At 37.6% G+C, this 12,807-nt stretch overlaps 1 long non-coding RNA gene across 2 annotated transcripts; it reads right to left on the bottom strand.

The window, feature by feature from the left end:
* Positions 1-546: 546 nt before the first annotated feature.
* On the bottom strand, positions 547-10,275 carry LOC137092393 (uncharacterized). Of its 2 annotated transcripts, XR_010908268.1 has the most exons (3): positions 10,239-10,275; positions 9,325-9,442; positions 547-1,567 (listed from the first exon to the last, which is right to left on the bottom strand). It is a non-coding gene; the product is annotated as an uncharacterized lncRNA (long non-coding RNA). The 2 variants fall into 2 exon arrangements; XR_010908267.1 differs by lacking the exon at positions 10,239-10,275 and having other exon boundaries at positions 9,325-9,648.
* Positions 10,276-12,807: the final 2,532 nt, after the last annotated feature.

Consider the following 12,807-nt stretch of genomic DNA (forward strand, 5'->3'; position numbering starts at 1 on the left):
ACATGGAATAATAGCACTTGGGCGGTCCGCTCTTGTTTGCCAGATTTGGGCCACAATCAAGCCATAGCAATGCCACATGTCAACCATGAACAAAACACATGAAGCAAAAATGGCCCACATCTGGCTAACAGTTAAATTTAATTCTGGCCCAGGTCTGGCCCATATCTAATACCTTGCTCTGGCCCACATACCGTGTGAAATGATGGCACTTGAGTGGTCCACTTTTGTTTCCCAGATTTGGGCCACAATCAAGCAATAGCAATGCCACATGTCAGCCATGAACAAAACACATGAAGCAGAAATGGCCCACATATGGCTCACAGTTAAATTTAATTCTGGCCCAGGTCAGGCCCATATCTAATACCTTGCTTTGGCCGATATAAACCAGAACTGACCCTAATATGGGCCACAGTTGGTCTTTTACACAATCCTCATGTGGCCCACATGCTGTTTGCCAAATCTGGTCCACAATCAGGCCATTGCACAATTCAAGTTACCTTTCTTTGTTAATGCTTTATAAAGTTTCAAAGCAGATTTACAGGAATAAACATGAAAATAATTATTTAATTATTCAAACAGAGTTAAATTCTGCAGTAAAGCAGCCCTAAAAAGAAAATAATGTCACAGCTGAAGTCAGGTCAGTGTTGATTCAGTTCTGTTCAATAACTGTGTAAGGTTCATCAATTATGAAATCAGTTCAATTTGCTATAAAGCAGCTTTGCAGAAAACATGATCCAGCGCAGTTCAGTTCTCCTCCAATAGCATCAGTGCAATTAAATCAATATTATATAGACATTAGAAATACCATAGACATTTTGTAATTCTTGCTGCCAATGATACAAAATTTTTTTGCTTAGAAACAGTCTCTCTGACAGCGTGCACATGTCGTCAAACGAGGTGTCTTTCACTGCTTACTGCACTTTAGCAGTTTAAAATCCCTTGTTTTTTAACCATAATGCTTAAAAATGCAGGCAGATGATAAGATTTCATTACCACACAAGCAGAACAGCAACGTAACTACGATAGAGATGATGGTCCAAAATCAGTAGCAGTTGATACATTTCTACCAGTTAATCATATCTACCAGTATATAGCCCACCCCTATTGTAGAATATTAAGCGTCCCAAACTAAGCAAGCCTAAGGCGACAGTGGCAAGGAACCCAAAATCCATCAGGTGACAGAAATGGAGAAGAAAAAACCCTTGGTAGAAACCAGGCTGAGTTGGGGGACCAGTTGTCTCTGGCCAACGAACATGGTGTGAATATGATTCAGGCTGCATTACAAGTCAGACTATGGATTCCAATAATTCAGAATATTTCATCTAGATCCACCAGCTTGAAGATCAGGATACAACATGCCGACATGGAGTTGAAGCTGGCTTTAGGGGTCTGTGCAGAGGACAGAGGATCTGTGTTGATGGCTGTTAGCAAGTTCCTCACAGGGGATCCGTCTCTAGGAGTTGTCTAGTTGACATGTTATCTGTTGACATTTAGGGCTGCGTTGATGTCTAGGTGCAGGTCCACCATCTGATCTGGATTTGGAGCAGATCCAGCTGACAATGGTAACCTCGGGATAAGAATGAAAGATTGTTAGCAAAGAATACACCAAATAAAACCATTACTGTACCTTATCGCTGCCATATTTATATAAAAATGTGTATGTCACTTTTATGTATATAGATTATAACATCCTAAACACTAAAATTAGGGTTTTATTGACATGATTTATTATTTTGTGCAATACTGAAAATTTGGCTTCCCAAACATTGATTTTAATCGTGTCTGGATTTACTTTCAGTGCAGAAACAACTGCTGATCCTTGTATCATTTGGTTAATTTCTACAATTCAGAAAGATCAAACAGATCTTAATATTAATCTGCACAAGCGACAATCAGGTCAGTTTTGGGAAAGATTTTGGGACATGTGGTCTTCACCTCACAGCCGGTAGGAAAAAAATCGGGATAGGACTCAGAAATCATGTTCATGGAAGTGATTATTAACGTTTAGGGGTGTAACGATACACTCGTGTCACGATTAAATATGTATCTCGATACTGAACTCCCGACACGATATGTATCCCGATAAGCCGAAATAAAGTTTTTATTTTTATTTTGTACTTTTTTATTGTTATTATATTATTATTTGTGTATTATTATCAGGACCCACAAATATTCCCCCATTGCATTATTATTAATTATATTTAACATTATGTTTTGTCATTGTATGATTCTATGTAATGAGATTATTAATGTAATAGTGTCACTGAAACTCAAAGTAAATTAAAAAACAAAAATCCCTCACGAATTACTCGCACTTTCAATGCAGGCAGCATTGCTCATGCTCGCTATGTCCTGCTGTTCCTGCTATTAATGCAGTATAAGAATGAACCATCTAAACTGCTTTGAATAATCATACTACTAAAACTAAATGTGATCTGGTGATTTAAATTATGTTTGCGCTTTCACTAAGGATTGCCGCTTTAAATGGTGTTTGCACTTTGACTTTGGAGAGTGCCACTTTAAATAATGTTTGCGCTCTCACTTTGAAGAGGGTCATTCCAGCAGTGCATGCATTTCAGATGATCAATGCAATCAATCACAATTCTAATCGCAAGAAAGTGTGTCAAAATGGCCGCTCTCAAACTGTAAATGTTTAGCTCATCCAAGAATTTTACCTCACTTTCATGTTGTTTTCGCACGTCACGCAATCATTTGAACGTCTGTGTTTACTACAGAATGTTCACTGTGGTAAAGCTACACTGTGTAACTTTTTTAGTTTATTCTTAGCTAAAAACACTTAGCTCTTTCAAAAATATGTGCTAATTAATGTATGTAATGTGATGTAATGCACTTCTTTCAAGTAATAAAGTATTCTCGTAACTTTATAATATGCCATTGAAAATACATACGGGTGAGGGGTTCGAATGCCGGTCGCCATGTTGCCCCTCCATCTTGAAAGTACATTAGCCAAAGAGGGACATACCCGTAAATTCAAGCTTCGCCTTTCGCGTTTTAACAACCGATGGCACTCATGGACGAGGTTGAACTGGATGCCATGTTAATCTTGGACTAAATTGGCCACTGTAGGAGTTGAAACAAAATCGGAATTGAGAGGAACAGAAACTAATAATCACTGGTTGGTCTTATACCTTTTCACCACTAGATGGGGGAAATTATCACACAGTGTAGCTTTAAATATTTTCACCACATAAAGCCATTGTGTCTATTCAGAAGACTTGAAGATTTCAGAAGATTTGGATTAGACCACTTGATTACTTTATTTTTTGCATCGTTTAAGTTTGAGAGTAATGGACTTTAAAATGGGTTTCATAAAGAATATCTTCATTTGTGTTTGGAAGTTAAACGAAAAACGACATTATGGTGAGAATTATGACAGAATTTACATTTGAGGTACATTTGTAAATTTGTGTCTGGGTAAATTGTACCTTATAAATAGGCTTACTACAGCAAGTTGAGCCTTGGATAAAACAACTATATTGCAAATCATATAGTTTCCATCAACGATACATATAGTCACATTTTATTAATGCGATATAACAATTTATCATTACATCCCTATTAACGTTACTGCAGTGTGAAGCAGAGCAGGAGCGAGTGTTGTGGAGCTGAGCAAGGCTGCTGGAGTGATTGTTAATGAGATGAACAACACAAGCCTCACGAGCAGCGCGAAAAACTTTGATTATGCCATAGTCGCCGGCACTATTTCTGCTTTTCTGGTAATGAGTATGAGGTAACGCAGCTCTGTTTATCATATAACAAATTTGAGTGAGTTTTAAATTATGTTATGACGTTACTCTGTGCGTTCACTCAGCGGCTGCTGTGACACTTGTTAACACTACAGTCGGAGTAAAGCGCATCAGCAGAATAAAACCAGAAACCGAGGGTTAAGAGATATGATGACATCGTTAGGCGACGCCCTCACACGTCCCGGTTCCTTGGTTAAAATAGCAATTTTCTCACGATTTACAAATAGTTGGAAACATTTGGGATATTGAAGGTTCTCAACTGAACAAAATATGTAGTATTGGCCTAGTGGTTTTGGGATATCTTACTGCAAATGTTACATAATGCTATTTTACAAATCTAGACGCACCCTAGCGGCAGCAAATCTAATTTGCCATGAGTTTAGTCTAGCAACTCTAAATACACTTCTGAGCTGTAAAAACCAAACTCTGGTCAGGCCAAACACATTGTGTGTAGAGCCAGTGGGCGGGGCTTAACATAATGACGGCAGAGAAGGTTCCGAGAAGGTTGGTTGTAGCGCAATCCTATCGCGTGCAGAGGTAGTTTGAAAGACAACCGTTTATCCCGCCCCTCGGATTGAGCCTTATCAATGGTGAGTCCCCAGAGCTAACTTCCTGATGTGGCTCTGGCTTGTCAGGCTAACTTAATGCAGTTTTAAGTGAACATTTGGGGAGCAGTTGGGGAAATGATGTCTAACATTATATTAGATCTGTGAATTAGGTCTTTATATTTATGTTAATGAAACAATAAAAGAAAAAAGGTAATCACTCACTGTTCTTAACTGAACTACATTTGTAGCTTTAATAATGATCAATTTATTTGTAATAAACACACTAAAGACTAAACATTGATTTTTATTTTATTTGATTATTTGTTTTTCTTCCCTAAAAAGTTTAGATAAGTAAAACACTACAATATCTATACAGCTCTGGGAGAAAAAAAAATTAAGAGACCACTGCAATTTTTTTCTTGAATCAGCATCTCTACAAGTATGGAAGCCTACAAGTATATTCTGGCTTTACTGGCATAGGGATACAGTGAGCATCGGGTTGCTTCCATCCTTAAAATTTTAGGCAGACTTTGTTGTCCCCAATGTCAAGCAGCAGACATTGGGGACAACAAAGTTACAGACTGGCAGAGGGCGAAAACGACTCTACACTGACTGGAATGACCACCAACTCATTCGAATGTCACTCAACAACCATAGGATGACCTCAGGTGACCTACAAAAAGAATGGCAAAAGGCAGCTGGGGTGAAGTTCACGGCGAGGACAGTTCGAAACAGGCTCCCAGTGGACAGGGCTGAAGTTGTGGAAAGCTAGAAAAAAGCCCTTCATCAATGAGAAGCAAAGAAGAGCCAGGCTGAGGTTTGCAAGAGACCATAAGGATTGGACTGTAGAGGACTGGAGTATGGTCATCTTCTCTGATGAGTCCAATTTTCAGCTTTGTCCAACACATGGTCTTCTGATGGTTAGACGGAGGCCTGGAGAGGCCTACAAGCCACAGTGTCTCACACCCACTGTGAAACTTGGTGGAAGATCGGTGATGATCTGGGAGTGCTTCAGCAATGCTTGAATTGGGCAGACTTGTCTTTGTGAAGGACGCATGAATTAAACCACGTACAAGGTTGTCCTACAGTCTAAAAAATGCTGGGTTAATAACAACCCAAGTTGGGTTGAAAATGGACAAACCCACACATTGACAGGGTTCTTGCAGGTTTCAGTAAGTTAAATTTAAGACCTTTTTAAGACCTTTTAAGACCATTATGAATGAAATTTAAGACCAACCCGACGCATTACTAAAAGCATTATAAATGATCTCAGAAACTCTCAAACATTCTATTTTTATTGATTCAGTTATAGAAACATTAAATAAACTCAGAAACTGATATCAAAATACTGAGTCCGATATATTCGCATGCGGTTTTTCGTATTCCGAAAAATTAGTTACGCACAGAGATCTTGCACACTGAGTCCGATGCGTATTAATGAATGCGTTACGGGGATAAAAACGCAAAACAAGACAAAGTGACGTCTAGTGAGGATAATTTGTTTGTCCTGAGGAGATGTGGAGAGACTCCTGTGATCGCGTAGAGTTTCCCCTCCTTATCAAGCGGGATCAAGACCGACCGATTAAAAGTTCAAGAGTTTTATTTTGTGTCAGTTTGATGCTTTGCTAGCGATACTGGAGACACATATTAAAAAGAAGACCACTAATTTCCGTGAATCGATTGATCCCGAACACCTGGCAGTATGTTTATGGATCCGATCACACACACACACACACACAGAGCTTTACAGAGACTTGATGTGCTATAATTATAGCTGTGATATAATAATATTATTTGTGGTATTTTTGCTAGAATAATTTACGCACTTCCAAAAATAAATTCGAACTCACGTTATGTCAATCACGCTTGCACACTGCCTCTGAAACTTTTGTCCGTCAAAAAATTTTTTGGAACAGGTTCAATTTTCTGCGTTTTCGCATCCGTAAAAACGCATTTTGAGACGTTTTGACAACTCAGAGCCACCATACATATTATTCTAGCAAAAATGCTACAAATATTATTATATCACAGCTATAATTATAGCACATCAAGTCTCCCCTTACGAAAGGAAAATACATTTACCAATATATTTTCTTGAAATATATTTTAATATATGGAATAATATATTGATGGCATTATAAAATATATTATATATTCATGCAATATATTGGAAAATATAAATATTAAATCCCATAACGTTATATGTGAATATATTGCATGATATTTTCAAATATATTGCAATATATTTTTGTTTCGTAAGGGTCTGTAAAGCTCCGTCTGTCTGTCTGTGTGTGTATGTGTGTGTCTGTGTGTGTGTGTGATCGGATCCATAGACATACTGCCAGGTGTTCGGGATCAATTGATTCACAGAAATTAGTGGTCTTCTTTTAAACATGTCTCCAGTATCGCTAGCAAAGCATCAAACTGAGCCACTGAAACTGCAACTTTGAATCGGTCGATCTGGATAATCCCGTTTGATAGGGAAACACTCCTCTCTACGCGATCACAGGAGTAATGTTAGATGAACCCAATATCTCCTCAGGACAAACAAATCATCCTCACTAGAAGTCACTTTGTCTTGTTTTGCGTTTTTTCCGTAACACATTCATTAATAAGCATCGGACTCAGTGTGCAAGGTCTCTGTGCGTGACGAGTTTTTCGGATCACGAATATGAAAAAACGCATGCGAAAATATCGGACTCAGTGTGCAAAGACCCATGTTCTTTGAAAACGCACGTAGACACAAGTACATACCAGACAAAACAACCAACCTATGATAGGGGCGGATCTACGGTTGGGCCTGAGATTGACAGCTGCCCACCCAGTCAGATCAAATACATCAGAATACATTACGCTTAACCCTATTAGAATGCGAGTGTTGGCGCCAGCATATTAAAGCGCTATTTGACCGTAAATCCTCAACATTTGGCGCGCTTAAAAAAAATTTCTTAAAGACAAATAGCGCTTTTTGCCAAAATATGGTTTATTACGGTAATTTCTTGCTTTCCGTTTGCCAATCGCAGCTTTCTGAAAAGCTGAAGGAAAAGTGTAAGGAGTAAAAATGCATGAAGCAGTCGGGTAAAGAAAACTAAAAGGTTTTGTTTCTGAACGGAAGTAAAAGTTTTAAGACTTTGGTAAATTAAATTTAAGACCTAGGATGAAAATCTGGGCGTTTTTAAGACTTTTTAAGGCCTTAAATGTAACTTTCTGAATTTAAGACTTTTTAAGACCCCGCGGGAACCCTGATTGAGTTGTTTGAAAAGGTCCATTCACTGGGTTCAAACAACCCAATTTCTGGGTTTGTCCATTTTCAACCCAACTTGGGTTGTTATTAACCCAGCGTGTTTAGAGTGTAGAAGAAAACATGCTTCCTTCTGCTCTGACAATGTTCCCCAACTCTGAGGACTAGTTTTTTTGCAGTGGTCTCTTAATTTTTTTCAGAGCTGTATATATATATATATATATATATATATATTAGGGATGCCACAATACTCAATATAATATTGAACCGTTAGGTAAGCATTTATGGTTCAATATGCGCTGGTGAATTGTGTTTTTTTTCGGTTTTGCATTTAATTATTTATTTCCATTTCCCCCCGTTTGAAATATTCCCATAGACAGTAAAAGAAATGGACAGAGCGATCCCATTGACTTCAACGGCGGAAAATGAGGCCAATCAGAGGCTCTCACTTCCTGATGGCTGAGCGAACTGCGCAGGCTCAGACTGAGCTTGAGGACGTAGATGTGACGTGAGCCTCCTGTCTGACAGCTGTGAGTCTTCTAGTAGTTGTGGAAAGTGAAATCTGAATCACATTGTTTAAATATTTTCTCCCAATGCTTTTGGCTCACTATCGGCTTCTCCCCATTCTTCTCCCTTGACTTTATCAGACTTTATGTCTCCACGTCCCCCCGACTGTCTCATATACAGTAAAGATTGCCTGCGAGCGTCTCCTCAGGTCTATACGGTAATTTCTCAACTGTGCGACAGAGTCGCGTTGGTTATGACGCAATCGTTAGCCTATTTTTACAAAAACAGCTTCTGCGGGGCGATAGTGTAAGATACAAGGTAATGGAGCCTTTTATGCATTGTCGAGTTTCTTTAGAAATAAACAATGGACAAATGGAGTCTTTAAACGCCTCAGATGTAAAGTTATTCACTGTCAAAGACGCAAAAATGAATGGGAGTCAATGGGATGCTAACAGCAGGTGATGGCTTGGTTAGCAATGGTCTGATCAAGTCAAGGGAGAAGAATGGGGAGAAGCCCATAGTGAGCCAAAAGCAACGGGAGAAAATATTTAAACACCCTATGGGTGGAACGCTTTCCGAGCGCTAGATTACCCCCTTGAATATTCCTCTTTATTTATTCTGCTCTTTTTTTAATGGTTTGCCTGAGTCTATGCGCTGATTTGAGCAAATATCCAATCATATGCACTAAAGTTAAGGGTGTTTACCCGCATTTACGTTTATACTCTACATTTATTCATTCAATTTCATACTTAAATGCTACTGTACATCTCTGAGCTGCCACTGTAAATCTTTATATATATTTATTTTATTTAATACAATACACTGGGAATGTGTATAAATTTTTTTATGTAAAGTTTTAAGTTTAAGTAAGGGTTTTCAAGTCTTTTAAGTAAAATAAAGAAAGAGTATTGCAATAAAAACAATTTTCTCCTTAACCTTTTTCTGTTCCTGTCACCTAAGAATAGAAGAGCAAAAAAAAAACCCGAACCGAACCGGAAAACCATGGTTAAAAACCAAAGTAAGGTTATGTATTGAACCGTGGACTAACTGTATTGTTGCATCCCTAATATATATATATATATATATATATATATATATATATATATACAGTTTCTATTACTGTTTTTTATTGCATATTTCTTCTAATTTTTATTAACAAAGATGAAATAGATGAGATAGACCTAACAAGTGAAGTGAAGTGTAGTCCCGGATTTACTCCAAATGATTACAAACAATTAGTAAAATAGACCGTGTAAATTACTTGCGTGTCCATTTTCGTTACTCCTTTTCTCTTCTCCCTCTGTCTCACTTGCAATTTGAAGCCATCTGTTGATGTGGGATTCTACAGCTTACTCGCTTGCTCTGTGATCCTGTTGTTTCTGTAATACAAGTAATACAACTAGTTAGTGCAGTTTAATGTCAAATTTATACATAGATGAATTTCAAATTATACATTATAATTATAACATTATAATTGGGAAAATACGTTGACCATACAGAACTGACTGCAGGTTGGTATACAGTGAGTGAAAGTGAAATCATGCTGGTCTATGCTTTTTTTTCAGCAGAAGACAATGTGATTTTCAGTTCGAAGGACTTCTTTGTAACGTTAGTGATGGGAAGATCAGATCATTTTACTGACTTGGATCTTTAATCATTTAGCAATCACCTCAAGTAGCGCAAACTTTGATAACAACTTCATATTTAAAATAAATAATAAAATAATGATAATAAAAACTATACATATTGCAGGCAAAATAACAAATTATGAGAAACAGATGATTCATTTAGGTTATTCTGGTAACGTTAGGCCTTGTTCATACTTTTGTCACGTGAGAGCCGCATAGACTAACGTTAGTACAGCAATGAAACAGACAGATATTAATATTTTATCACCATTTATTTAGCAGTTAGTAATTATCAAAAATCACGTGACAAATGTATGAAAGAGAGGTGAACTAACGATAATCAACTTGAATTGCTAACGTTATGTCACTTACAAAATCCTTCAGGCAATGGCAAAAGTTTTGAATTGACAAAATAACTAATGTTTGATAGCTAACAATTGTAGCTTTCATTAGCTAACGTTTAAATATCACATAACATGCAGTACTCCAACTGAATATAACGAAGCAATCCCCAAAACGAAGCAATATTTTTTTTATTAAATCTTACCTTAACTTTCTTTGCCGTTTTCCACCGTCAAATCTCCAAACAATAACCCTCCTCTGCAGCTCCGTCTTTTGGGCGCCTTTTCCGCGGCTATTTTTTAAATTTAAAGGGCCGGAAATAGGAACTCGAACCAGTTGATTTTAAATATATATATATATTCTAGCAAGGGATAAAAAATGTTTTTTGTAATGAAAGCATAACAAAAAAAAAAGGGTTGAAAAAAGTTGGCTTCAAAATAACAATAAAATGTTCTCATAGCAGGTTTTGCTGATTTGTCATTCATTTAGCCTACTCTTAAATGCATATCTCAATTAATATACTGACAGGTTATAGAACAGGACATTTATGATACAGATAATATTCAATATTTAAGTCAATATTTAGCAAAAATGAAAGACAAATTGAGTATTTTATTTATAATAATTTAGAATATCAGGGTCACTTGAAGCGGTTTATAAGATGACACTGCCTTACAGTTCCATACATTTACAGGTGAATGTGATTTCAACAAGACTGTTTCTGGATATTTATAACATTGTTAATCCTGCATTCCAATCAACAAATCATATTTCAGTGACAAGCTTAAAGTTTATGTCAAGTTTATGTTTAAATGCAGCGTTTGGTGCTAGTTATTTACCTATCATTTCCCTCTTTGGTAGGGTTAGGTTAGGGTTAGGGGGTTAGGACTATGTTTCACGACAGGAATTGTGTTCCAGGATAAATATATACATATGTTGACCCAGGAATATGTCCTACTTAAAATCATGACAAAGATTTTCACATACAGCAACTCAAAATGTATCTCAGCCAAATATTCAAGTCAGGACCATTAAAAACAGTTCACAAATTTGACCTGTTGCAATCAATTCATAATCAGACACACACACACACACACACACACACACACACACACACACACACACACACACACACACACACACACACACACACACACACACATTTTCAACCTACTGTAGCTGTCTGTGTGTACACAGTATACACACAAACATGATTTTTATACTGTAAAAACTGTATATTGTATCACCCTACACTAAACCTACCCCTAAAACTTCTACCCTTCACAGAGAAATCTAAACTTTTTTTTTAAATTTCAAGAAGCATAATTTTTAATTTAGTTTTCTTCATAGAGACCAAAAACATCCCCACATGGACAAGGATTTCAAATATTGCCAGTTTTGTGTCCCCATAACATAGGGTTTACCTAGACCACACACACACACACACACACACACACATTGTTTTTTGTGTGAATTGTGGGGACTTTCCATAAGCGTAATGGATTTTACACTGTACATTATATCCCCTACACTGCCCCTACCCCTAATCACAGGAAACATGCTGCAGTTTTACATTTTCAAAAAACATAGTATGTTTATGAATCCGTTTACATTGTGGGGACCGCTGGCTGGTGATCTCAGGTTTATATGACATTGTTTGGTCCCTACAATATAATATAAACAAGTACACACACACACACACACACACACACACACACACACACACACACACATTGCCCCTAAACCTACCCATCACAGGAAACATTCTGCATTTTTATTTTCTCAACAACAAAAAAAACTCATCCTGTATGATTTATAAGCATTTTGAAAAATGGGGTCATGGGTAATGTCCTCATATTTCACCCTCTCCCACATGTGTCATACCCATGTCATAATACACATTTAATCAGTGTCCTGATATTTAACAAAAACATGCCCACACACACACACCTCACACACACAGACACACACACACAATTAAAGTTATGTACTTTTTTTATCACAAGGCAGGCCAATCCACAACTGATATAGTCTTTTTGTCCAGATTAAACTGTACAATTAAGAGTTGCATCCTATCAAACATAGCCCAATTTCGTTACAAAGTATTATGCCATATTTTCAAATGTGGGCATTTTTAGCTATACATCTAAATTAACTGTAATTATATTTATGGCATATTTTCCATGTCAACTAGCCTAGAAATCTAGACACACCCTAGCGGCAGCAAATCTAATCTGCCGCGAGTGTCGTCTAGCAACTCTCAATACCCTTCTGAGCTGTAAACGCCAAACTCTGGTCAGGCCAATCACATCGTGTATAGAGTTGGTGGGCGGGGCTTAAAATAATGACGCCAGAGTTGCGCTTGCGTGCTTCTAGTAAACACAGAAGCTGGCGAACGGCGGTCTTTCGAATCAGCTCTGACCGCGACTCTGGAAGACTTAGAGTTAAGCTTCTCTCTGAGAAAAGAACAAAGAACGGCACTGAAGTCATTCTTAAGAAGGGATGATGTGTTCGGAGTTCAGCCGACCGGATACGGTGAATGTTTAATCTATAAACAAGCTCTGCTTCACCTTCGTTGCTCTGGTTGGTTGTAGCGCTATCCTAACGCGTGCAGAGGGAGTTTGACAGACAGCCGTTTATCCGCCCCTCTGATTGAGCTGTCAATGATGAGTTTCCAGACCAAACATCTTGATGTGGGTCTGGCTTGTCAGGCTACATGTCAACTGTACTGTATATTTGGCAAACATGGCTGTAAATGTTATTAACTATTAACA

The sequence above is a fragment of the Pseudorasbora parva genome, chromosome 11 (assembly GCF_024679245.1).
Source record: "Pseudorasbora parva isolate DD20220531a chromosome 11, ASM2467924v1, whole genome shotgun sequence".
Taxonomy (NCBI): domain Eukaryota; kingdom Metazoa; phylum Chordata; class Actinopteri; order Cypriniformes; family Gobionidae; genus Pseudorasbora; species Pseudorasbora parva.